Genomic DNA, 13230 nt, shown 5'->3' on the forward strand with positions numbered 1-13230 from the left:
TGTTATTGAGTTTTTTTATAAATTGTTTATTTATTTATTAATCACTAATGATATTAAAAGAATTTATTACGCTACTTCTGCACCAAAACTTTAAAGCGAAACTAACATTTGACATTTTATTTATTTGATAACGTCAAATTTTAACCCGTGAGCGGAGCAGTAGCTAATACTTATTGTCACTTGCTGTTGCGTTTAGTAAATTTCCGACTTATTTCGTATGCTTTAAATCAGGGGTCACCAATTAGTTTCCCTGAGGGTCCGTTTCGAAAACCTATGACACTTCCGGGTTCCGGATTTATGCTGCGTGTGTCTGGCTGTTCTGATTCGGTTTCTCTGCGGATTCTTGTTAAAAAATATCCCTTATAAACAAATCAGAAGGGAGCCGGGCGAAATTTTTGGGCAGAAATTTTTTAACATTTTTTTTAACAAATTCAAAACATCATCTTTTTTGCCCCCGAAAATACGTTTTAGCATTTTTGGGTCATCTTAAACAAAAAAGATCTGTCGTTTTATTAAAACTTAAGAGTATTCAAGCATCGCAAATGCATCTTTTCGCATTTTTCAGATTTTAAATCGCTTATACATAACTCGAAAACTATCAACTTTTCAGAAATATGACAACAGACCTTTTTTGTTTATAATTACCCCAGAAATCTAAAAATACATTTTTAAAAGTAATTTTGAATTTGCTTAAAAAATTGTTTCACCGGCACCGTTCTGATTTGTTTAAAGGGGACATTTTTGAACAGGAATCCGCAAAGAAATCGAGTCGGAAACATTTTCGATACGAAAGTGGCCTCACACATGGACTAGTATGGAAAGTAAAACTAATAATATCTGATTGTTTTTTGGTTACTGTATACTTTTCTGTAAGTTTTCCTGGTACAATAAATAAAATATAAATTAATTTTGTATTGTTTTGATGTTATTATCAGTATATTTTGAAAACAGCAGTATTGTAAATTGTTACTGAGAATATCAGAAGCGCAGGAACCTCCTCTAAACCTTAGAAGAGAATTCTTGTCTAATAAGTTTCTATTAAAGACCAGGACTTTACACTCACATAAATTATTAAGTAAAATTAACAGTCTCACTGAATATAACTTAACAAATTCTTATTGGAGAATTAAAACTTCTCCCCCTCTTACAGATGCTTATCTAGAAACTAACAACTTTAGCATTAACACTAAACAAATATTACCCATATATATAACCTTTCTATTGAGGAAATCGCAATCTTTCCAAAGATCATAAAACCTACATATAGAAACTTACCATGCCAAAACAATAAAATTATAAAATTAATCTTATCTGAATTTTTTAATTATAAATACATCTATACAGATGGTTCAAAAACATGTAATAGTGTGGGTAGCGCTTATTATGTTTCTAATATAAAAAGTGGTAATTCTTTTAGACTACCTAAATGTACATCTATCTTCACTGCCGAACTTTATGCTATTGAAAGAGCCCTAACTTACGCGGTTGAACAGAACTTTGGAGACACGGTTATACTATCAGATTCTTTATCTGCTCTTGAGGCAATATCACAACCAATAACCAAAAAACACAACAATGAGTTGTTATGCCATATTAGAAAGACAATCGCTCGATTTAAAAATAATAGTAGTGACTTGGTCTTTATCTGGGTAAAAGGACATGCTGGAATCAAAGAAAATGAGATAGTGGATGAAATGGCAAAGAATTCGGCAACTTTAAATGAAATAGTAGATTAACAATCTCCAGCGATTACATTCCAGAATTGCATAAAAAATTAAGAAAGAAATGGGAAACTATTTGGCTTAAGTTTGTACAAACTTCGAGGAATCCATACACTTACATATACCCACAACTTCCGCAAAATATCTCACATATATTTGATTATCACGTTACTCGGTTTTATTCCACATCCCTAAGTCGCTTAAGATTAAACCATGGCAATTTTCCTGCACATTTAGCTAAAATAGGAATGCGTATCAACTCTCCCTGTTCATGTGATAACTACTCTACTGCAGATTTAAATCATATAATCTTTAATTGTGAACTTAATAAAAACCATACGAAAGCACTAATTGCTAGACTTCAGGAGCGGAATGTAAGTTTACCGCTGAATATTTCCATCTACTAAGCTTCAATACCAAAACTATTAATGATATTATCATACAATTTCTTAAAGATTCTAAAATAAAAATTTAATATGACATCTTCAATCTTCAACTTTCAAATATCTGTGGCAAAAGTTTATCTAATGCCATCCCCTCTTTGTGAACACACACACTGAGAATATTTTAAAAGTTAGAAATTTATATTTTGAATGCTAATGAAGTTTTTAGACATCTTAAATTTTGTAGAAAGGAAACAGTAATTTAAAATAAATAATCATAGTACAAAATGCTAATTAACGTGTTATCTTTTCTACATTAGTTTCAATGCAAGGTGTTTGTTGCAAACTTATTAAATCTGAAAATTATTTTAATTAAATACACATCTGAAAAGTACTCCTATTTAACATATAGTAGAGAGGAAATGAATATAAAAAAATGCACATAAAAATTTTATATTACAGTTTACTAAATTTCAAAATTAATGATTAGTAAGTATAACAATAAGGGGAAAAACTCTTTACAAAATTAAATTATCAGAGAGAAAAATGACATTTTTTTACGTACAACCTGTCTGAAGTTTGGAGTGAGTTTAGTGCAACTGAGTCTCATTAGGGAGTTGAGATATTCATCTGTTAAGTGAGATCTCTACGGCGCGGCGCACATAAGTTGAGCCAAACGTAGTACACAATTTCATGGCCAAACATTTTCAAAATAGGTATATTCTGAATTTGTTGACGGTCCGCACAAAACTAGCCCACGGTCCGGATGCTGACCGCGGTCCGCTAATTGGTGACCCCTGCTTTAAATGATGACGCACGGGTAAAGAACCCTGGACTCAAGTGTACCTTTACATACGAGAAGTAGGTAGTCCAGGAACCGAAGCTTTTCACATCGCAATTTTTACAGAATGAATCGATTTGCTTGAAAATTTAAGAATAAGTAGTGGATAGTCAAGGATCAAAATCTATATGATGCCGAAAGACGCCTTTACCATGGGGGTGGTAGCCACCCCATCTCGGAGTTGGAAATTTTTTATTATATTTTGACCGCAAAAGTTGATAAGAACGTTCATTCTAAGCAAAAAATGTTCTATATATTTTTTTCATAAAATTAATAGTTTTCGATTTATTCGCTATCGAAAGTGTTAGTTCTATATCGAAAAAATTCTTGGGAAGTAACTAACCTACAATTTCATATTTAAACATTTTTGAAGTTATACTTATTTAGGCACGAGGGTGAATTTTTACATTCCCCGGTGCATGCGCACACGGACAGTATGGTATTAAAAAATAGTCGCTGTATCTTTTAAGATATGTGAAAAGAATATATTATTAGTGTTTTTAGTAAATATATTTATTATAATTTTTATGTCTGTGGATTTGTCTTCCTTCTAACAAGTTTTATTGAAAATGTTTATTTTCATTTAAAGTATGTGTCACCGAGATTATAATTATGTCCGAGAATTGATCCACTGAAAATACAAAAGCCGTGGTAGCTGATCGGTAGAACATTCGCCTAGAGATCGAGAGGTCCCCTGTTCAAATCCTGACAAAGTCATATCCTCTGTTTTTTAATTTTTGGTATTCTTTTTGTTCTTTCTAAAATTAGTTTAATATTTAAATACAATACAAAAAAACTATTTAAAGTAGATAGGTATATTGATTTCGTTGAAATCATAATATGAAGTTAGATTATATTATAATAGAAGTATACCTTCTTACGTGCGTACAAAGTACACACACCATTCTTTTTTTTTGTATCTCTGATGCTAATCTTTCTATTCTGAAGAAAATGGCATTTTTTACCAAACTACAAAAAATCCTTATTCGCTTTTGACTCCAGTTTTTTCCAACTTCTAGAATATATTATTAATACATAAATAATGAAAAATAAATAAGACCAATGGAAAAAAACACCGCTAAATTACATTATTATGTTTCCAATTGGATTTCTCCTTTTTTTTTAATATATTGGTTTTTTAACAGTAACTTTTTTATTTTTTATCTTAAAAAAATTGGTATAAAAGAATTTTGTAGGCTTTTACATGATCTATAAGCCTATTAATATTAAATCTTATTAAAATCCTCAGTCGCAAAAAGAGGTGACTTTGAAAGGGTTGGTAAAGGTGGTTTTGCATGTTATTACAAGTTTTAATTGTCAATAGCGCACTCAATTTTTGCCGTAGAAAAAATTTTTGTAAACCAGGTTCTTGGAAATTAAATATGCTACAATTTCATATCAACCATTTTTTCGTATCGCTGACGCTAATCTTTCTATTTTGAAGAAAAGGCCATTTTTTTCCAAACTACAAAAATTCGTTATTCGTTTTAACTCCATTTTTTTTAAAAACTAATCACTCTAAGCCGGTCAAACTTCTAGAACCTATTAATAATACATAAATAAAGAAGACCAAATAAAGTCAATGACAAAGGAGACAAACTCCAGTGCAGAAATTACCGTGGAATCTCTCTACTATGTACAGCATATAAAGTTCTCACATATATATTATAAACCAGCGGCTCCAACCAATAGTAGAAAATATTATTGGAGAGTATCAGACGGGCTTCCGACGGGGAAGATCGACACTTGATCAAATATTTACAGTTAAACAGATCTTGAGCAAATTATGGGAACACGATATTGATGTTCACAACGTGTTTGTAGACTTCAAACAGGCATACAACTCAGTCAAAAGGAAAAAAAATATACTATATATTGGCTGAATTGGCAATACCACACAAGCTAATAAGACTCATTAAAGCCACAATGGATGAAACTCAGGCATGTGTACGAATACAAAACCACCGCAAAGACTTTTTCAAAATTTCGCAGGGACTAAAGCAGGGAAATGGGCTGGCCCCAACATTGTTTAACCTGGCACTGGAGTATGCGGTTAGGCAAATGCAAACTGGACGAGAAAACCTACTGACCAACCGAACGGTTCAACTGGCCGCTTATGCCAGTGATATTAATATTATGAGTAGAACATCAAGAGGAGCGCAGGAAACATACGCAGAGTTAAAAATACAAACAAAAATGCTAGGTCTGGAAATTAACACAGAAAAAACAAAAATAATGACTCAGACGAGAAGAAATATAGTCCCACAAAACATTATACATGAAGATGACATTGAAACGGTTGAAAAGTTTACATACCTGGGAGTAGAAATATATGCCGACGGATCAGAAGATGGAGAAATACGGAAGAGAATAACGCAGGCAAACAGAGCTTATTTTGCCCTCTCCCATATATTTCGGTCTAAAAGTGTCCACCGAAATACAAAGACGAGAATCTATAAAACCTTAATTCGACCAATAACATACTATGGCAGTGAAGCCTGGGTCCTGAAAGAAACATCCAAAAACAAACTTGACAAATTCGAAAGAAAAGTACTGAGGAGATTACTAGGACCCGTGCTCGGACAACGAGCTTTATCAACTCTATAAGGAAACACCCCTGTCAGACTTCATTAGAATACAAAGATTGCAATGGGCCGGACATGTGATAAGAATGGGAGAGGATAGGCTATCAAAAAGAGCACTGAATGCTAGAATGCAGTAAACAGCGACGCACAAGCTGTTTTAGGAGTCCGTGTATGGAGAAGAGCAGCCACAGACAAGCAAGGATGGAGGCAAAAAATAAAGGAGGCCAAGGCTCAATTTGGGTTGTAGTGCCGTAGAAGAAGAAGAAGAAATAAGGTCAATTACTAATTTTAATTAAGATGGTGATTAGGGTGTTACTTCCGATCACTTTTTCGCTGAAAAAAATAGGGACTGACATTCTTTTCATTATAAGTAACATTATAAGTTTCATTATAAGTAAGCACATTGTAGCAGGCTTTGGTTGCCAATACTAAAATAAGAAGTCAACAACAAGAATATACCAACAATTGCGCATTAATAGAAAGTCTGCGACACATGATTTTACAATTAGATACACAATACGTATGCAACACATAATACACAAACATATAATTACGTAAACACACATTTCACAAACGCATAATACACAAATAATACAAAAACATAAACAAAATGGTCAGAATTCGTAAAAAAGTCCTATTGCGAGGGTACAAACACCACCCTCAAATTTTTCAACTAAAAACAGACCATTGACAATAGGGCTTATCAACGCTACTCATTTGTTTCGAGCTTTTGTCATATTATGTCGTATAATACGTGTATAATATTAATACTGGGTTGGGATAAAGTATGGAACAAACAAATATCTTTGAAACGAAAACAACAATATTTATGAAACTTTGCATGCAAGTACAGTGATATAAAAGGCATCTGATTCCATATTTTTTGTTACTACTCCACTTCCGGTTTAACCGGAAATACCCATAACTTATTTAATTTAAATGGACACCCTGTATATTTTTGCAGGTTTTAAAAGAACTTGTTGTTTTTAATTCATAGATACCAAATTTGGAAGAAAAAATTTGTTAAAAAGTGTCTGTAGATAATTTTTTGTATTAATATAACGTAGTAGGAAATAAACGTGTACCATCTATACTCTATACTCTATACTAAAATTGTTGTTTACATGCACTGCATAAATTATTTGAATTTAGTATAGTACGTAAAATCGTTACTGAACTAATTGACAGAAAAAATTTGTATTAAAAATAGTTCATTAAAGTGGAAAAGATCGTATGGAAATATCAATGATAAATCGGTTATGGTGAACTTTCAATTTTTAGAGGTAAATTTTCCAAATTGGTCGATTGGACGTAGAGGATTCATAGAGCGGCCCGCTCGTTCTCCGGACCTCAATCCGTTAGATTTTTTCTTTGGGGTTATCTAAAATCACGTGTTTACGTTAGGCGACCAACATGCGCGCAGAATTTGAGAAAAAGAATAATAATTGATGAATGTGAACTAATACGTGGAGAAAGTGACACGAATTTATTTATAGGCTTGCATGTTTTCATGAGGTGAATGGCAAGCATTTTCAACATTTGAATTTTTTTTTATTTTTAATATCATTGGTCTAACGTAAATAAATTAACCTATTTTTTAAGTGTAAAAGATTTATTTCTTGTTTTAATTGTTTTTTTCTTCCAAACTTGGTATGTATGAATTAAAAATAACAAGGTCTTTTAAAATCTGCAAAAATATACAGGGTGTCCCATTTAAAGTAAATAAGTTAAGGGCATTTCCGGTGAAACCGGAAGTGAAGTAGTAACAAAAAATATGGCATCATATGCCTTTTGCGTCACTGTACTTGCAGGCAAAGTTTCATAAATATTGTTCTTTTCGTTTCAAAGATATTTGCTTGGTTCCATACTTTATCCCAACTCTGTATACGACATATATGACAGATACTCGAAACAAATGAGAAGCGTTGAAAAGTCCTATAAGACCGAGGCGAAGTAAGTCAACCGTCAATTTTGAAAAAAGAAACCAAATTTATTTTCAAACCCAAAGTTTCACTTGCAGGAGTTAGATGATTTCAAAGACATTGACGACGATTTTCGATGTTATCTGCCAATAGGTGTCGCGTTAGTGTCATACATTACTATAAGTTAAACAACATTGGAGCAAGTATACAATCTTGCCTTACGGCCTTTTTAGTGAGAAATCTTTTTTTTTATTGAACAGCATCAACCACTTTGGGTTATTAGTTGTACAGTAATTAATACATGGTTACTTAAACCTAATACATAGTATTTTGATTATTACAATATCATAATTTACAAATTAGAAATGGGATCTACAAAATGTCAACAATGGTTACAGTTTGTTTAAATCATTAAAGTCTTTCAAATAATTTGTAAGCTTACAGTGTGGTCTTAAGACTGCTTTTATACTGTTAGGTATTGAGTATTTTCCTATTTGTTTATCACTTTTATTTTGAACGATTTGTAGTCGGAAACAGACACTAAGTTCACTAACACTGAAAATGCACTGTGTATTGCTTCTCTAGTATGAAAGACTGCTTTTTCGTTTCCTTGAAGTCCAATGTGTGATGGAATCCATATAAAGCCTATTTGCTGCCTCGTGTTCTTTAGGAAATGTAATTGTTCTTTTATTAATGCCTACAAGATTACTTGGATATAACTGTTCTATCGTATATAATGCCCTGAGAGAATCGGTAATTATGACATATTTTGGAAATTTTTGAGTACGAATATGAATGAGGGCTTGCATAATTGAATATAGTTCTCCAGAGTAAATACTGCAAGTGGAAGATAATTTAAATTGTAATATAGTGTTCGAATCTATAACTGCTGATTCCACACCATCAATAGTTTTGGATGAATCTGTATAAATATGACAATGATCTGGGAAAGAAGCAAGTATGTTGAGAAACGATTGAGTAATTGTTGCATGGGTGGTATCAAGCTTATTGTATTCAGAAATAGTTAGATCACATATTGTAGGACGAAAGGTCCAGGGAGAAGTGACTGTGTTTGTCTTATCAAAAAATTTTGGGAATTAAATATTAAAGAGAGATATCTTCCTAAAGGGAGTTAGAAACCGTTAAAATTCAATTGAAGAATCGGATCGAAGATTTTAGTTTATTTCTTAAGTTGAATTTGTTGTACCATCACTTTCTTGATTATCGGCATCGTCTAGCATTTTGAGGATTTTGTTACATAATTTAGTGCATTTGGTTTTCATGCTTTTTTCTGTAAGATATGGCTTAATTGTTGTTATCATGTAAGTAAAGTTGGCTATATCTGTTGTGTATGTTTGTAGTAAACTCAAGTGATCAGTCGAGCTAGTACAATTTTCAAAAAAGTCAACAGTTTGTTCATATGTTAGAGTTCATATGTCAAGTTAAAATTATTTGACATATCGTGAAATATTGTTTTTGTTGGCAACATCATTTCTTGAATTGATGTGGTAGCTTAAGTTTGCTTTTTTTGTTTCTTTTTGGTTTGTGTTGGTATTTTAAATTCTTTATTTAATTCTTCAGTGGGAGATGGAGTAGTATTAATTTCCGAAATTGTTCTCTTACTGGTCGTTGACTGATCCTTAGATATACAATTAGTTTCCATAAATAATACAGGAGGTATTAAATTAGTACCTGTTTGTTGGTTACGTGAAGGTTCGGTACTAGAATTACTTACTGGATGATCTGGTTCCACTTCTAAGGGTGCTGGATTAGACTGGGGGGATTCTTGCGGTTGTTGTTGTATTGGTTGTTGTGGTTGGTGTTCGATATGAGAGGAATCATTTTGTTGATTATGATTTGGACAATTTGCTGCAATGTGATCTGTTTTCTTACAGATAAAACACGAAGATTTATCTAAACTTAAAAATATGCGATACGAAGTTTGTTCATACGTAATTAAGAAAGAAGGAGGAAGGTCTATATCTACAAGAGGTTGAATATAATTTTGTCTTCTAAAACTGAGGACGTGTTGAAATTCTGAAAGTTGACTGCCGATTCTAAGGAAGGTTAAAGGTGACATTAATTTAAGACCTAATTTGGTTAACTCATTCTCTATTAGAATGTGTGGAATAGAAGGGCAAACACCCGATAGTAACAGTCTTTCGTTCGGAGTTATCAATTTTCGTGCTTTTAGATTTTCGCCTTTGTTATTTCTGCTGGACCGGACATACAATTTTCCAGCAAGGATTCACTGGAGAGATAAATACATATTCTGTTATTTGATAGTCTTGATGAAAATAAAATATTCCGTGGATGAACAACTTCGCTAAGTGCTATTAAGTACTCTTCTATTTTAGTATCAGGCAGCGCATTAAATAAAATTGATTGGTGCTTTGAAGGGAATTGAATTGAAGTATTGCTAAGCACAACGGAATACCTATGTTGTTTTTTTTTTGAGGTTGTTGATCGTCAGTCATGATTGTTGACAAATTTGTTAGGTTGGATTTGGTATCATTTGTTAAACTCATTAGTAATTATGAACCAGTTGTAGAACCAAAACTGGTTCTGACAGCTGGCCTTTCGGCCATCACTTAACCTTACAAACGGTATGCTTTGTAATGTTTTGAATAAATAAAATAATATTAACTCACTGTTAACTCCAACTTTGACTTAAATACCCGATGGAGAGAAGATTGGGAAAGTAGGACAGATCCGCATTACCATAGTCTACCGGACATCATAGGGAAACCTGGCGAATTTGAACGTCCCCGTAAGATTTGGGCAGCCCTTAATCGAATTCGAACAAACTGTGGAAGATGCGCCGACTCCCTCCACAGATGGGGTAAACTCCCCTCGCCTTCTTGTGACTGCGGCGCTGCAAGACAGACGATCAGTCACATTGTTCAGGACTGCCCACGCAGAGCATACACAGGCGACCCTATAGACTTTGTAATGGCAACCGAAGGGTCAATCGAATATATAAAAAAATTGGACATCTGTTTGTGATGCATTGTATAATGCATAAATCTAAATATATTCTGTGATATACTTAAGCCATACGCTAAAAAAAAAACTCATTGTTTTATTCAATAAGGTAACTGCACTATATACTATTACTTTTTGCTTATTTTCAATTTTATTTGGATATAAATTACTATGAAAAAGATGATTTTTGGGACTGAAATGTAAACACAGCTTGTCATACCATGTTCAGGACCGGACTCCTGAGAAATCTTTCATTTCGTTGAAGGTTTGAAGACGTAATATCTGGTTCCAATACAGATTGACGATAACTCTTATATCCTTGGCATTCAATCTCAACTCATGTATATCGAATAATATAGTATATCGAATGTTTTCTCATAATATATGAAACAGAGAAAAACATTCTTCCTTTAATCTATATAATTCTGTATTAATGTTTGCATATTAAAGTTCGCCTCTTTGGTGCCAAGTTCATTATTAAAATCTTTTTATATACTTGGCTTGGTTGGTGTCACGGACTCCGCAAATTTTGTAATCCATTTTAAAAATAGTTCTAGGCTACCTAGACACCTGAAATTTTCAGGATAGCTTAGAACCAGCTAACAATGCAATATTTAACTGCTATTGTACAGGGTGATTAATTATTAGTGGGGTGAAGCTCTGTAGATCCGTTATAGTAATAGATAGCGATAAAACTTAATAACAAAAATTGTAGCGAACTTTGAGCTTCACATTACAAAGTTAGCTAGAATGTTACAGGGTGTTCGATAAAATAGTGGCAGACCAAACTTGTTTTTTTTTAAATAGAACACCCTGTATTTTATTTTATATTCGAAATCTTCGTAACTTTTCGATTACAAAAATATAAAGGTATGGTATGTTATACGGGGTATTCACAAAGTTATAACCAATTTTATATGAAAATCGTAACAAGTTTAACTACCTATATAAATAAAAGCAAGCACAAGGTCAATGGTTTATTGACGTCATATTTTTTTTATTTATTGTCAAAATTTTCGTAAATGTTTGTTTTGCTAATTTTGTTTATATTGAATACAGGGTGAGTCAAAACGCAAGTACATTATTTTCTCAGTAATTTTAAATAGAACACCCTGTATTTTATATCATTATCGAAAAGTACCATTACCATACTATAATTTTTGTATAACATTCCCTATGTGTAAATTTATTAGTTTTCGAGATATTTTCATTTTTCAGAGCAAAATTATTAATAATTACGGGTCTAAATCTTTCCAAATTTTAAGTAAGCCATGACTGAATAATTGTCTAAAACTTACAATTTACGATTACTGATTATCAATATGTAATCAAAGTTGGCTACAATTTTTGTTATTAACTTTTATTACTATTTATTACTTATAACGGATCTACAAAGCTTTACTGACCAATCACGCTGTATGGATAAATCATTTTTTTTTAATTTCAAACTATTTTAAAAATGTGACTACTGCAATGATATTTTAAAGTACGTTAATAAATCGATATCTACAAATTGATGGTGCCTAAGTGGCATTAGACTGCAGATCGAGAGGTCCCCAGTTGGAACCCGGCTGTTGCGTATCTTTTTTTACTTGTTTTAATAAATAATTAAAAATTAAAATTAAAATTAAAATGGTATACATTTTTATTAAATAATTAAAACTTTATATACTTAAAATTATATATACCGTTTTAAACAACAGTGGTACTTGGTATTTTAAAAAATACTATTTTATACTAGTGTAATTTTTGGAATCATAAATATAAATAACAGTTAATACATCTACTAAAAATTCATATTTTATATGTTAATTATTCTTTTCAAATATGTTGTGCCCTACTTAAATATGTACATGTACAATAACAAAACCGTGATATTATAAAAAGTATTTTTTCTACTCTATGTCATATTATGTATAAGTTTTTAGTTTGTGAAAACTGTCATTATATACAGCAGTGCGTAAAGGATTTAAAGTGTGCGTGAAGTAACAATGTATTTTAAATGGGGTTTACTTTTTCGCACTGTTTTTAACTTTCGCGTTGTCATGGTCGCAATCCTTATCTTTCGCGTTGTCATGGTGATGACAGTATGACCAATGAATTACAACAAAAGTTTGACAGTTTTGTGGTTTGAAAATAGTTAGAATTTTTAAATGTCAAAGTTCTAAAAATTGTAGAATAGAAATGAATTCCAGTGACGAAGAGTTACAGTTTTTTTATTTGTTTATCGTAGATAAAATATTGTATGAAACTGTACGTGAAGTACTTTTTGCGAACTTACGCGATTTATAGCACTCACTCCGTTGTCGCTCGTACTCTAAATATCGCGTGCGTTCGCAAAAAGCATACTTAACGAACTGTTTCATAAAATAACTATTTTTATTAGAGTATAATTTTTGGAATTTTAAGCATTTTATCGTTAAATCGTTTATCGTTAAATAATTTTATATTCTTTCCTGTAAATAATAAAAACGTTTTATTATAAAAAAGTTCTTTTTTATAAAAGTGTAATTATTTTTGAAAATAAACTGACTCCAGCCACAAAAAGACTTTTTATTTGGTTGGACTTATCTGTGAAATGAACCAATATTATCAACGAAGCCGATGACGCATAGATACAAAAGCTAGAATTAACATACCTAATGCATTGTCACGCAAAACGTCAAACTGACAGTGCCCATTAAAATCTGCTCTTAATAAAATTAACTATTTAGCGAGTTAATTAGTAGAAAAAAGAACACTTGGTGTGATTTAAAAACTGATATTGATTGAGTGCGATAAACAGTGCTATAA

The sequence above is a fragment of the Diabrotica virgifera genome, chromosome 7 (assembly GCF_917563875.1).
Source record: "Diabrotica virgifera virgifera chromosome 7, PGI_DIABVI_V3a".
NCBI classification, from domain to species: Eukaryota; Metazoa; Arthropoda; class Insecta; order Coleoptera; family Chrysomelidae; genus Diabrotica; species Diabrotica virgifera.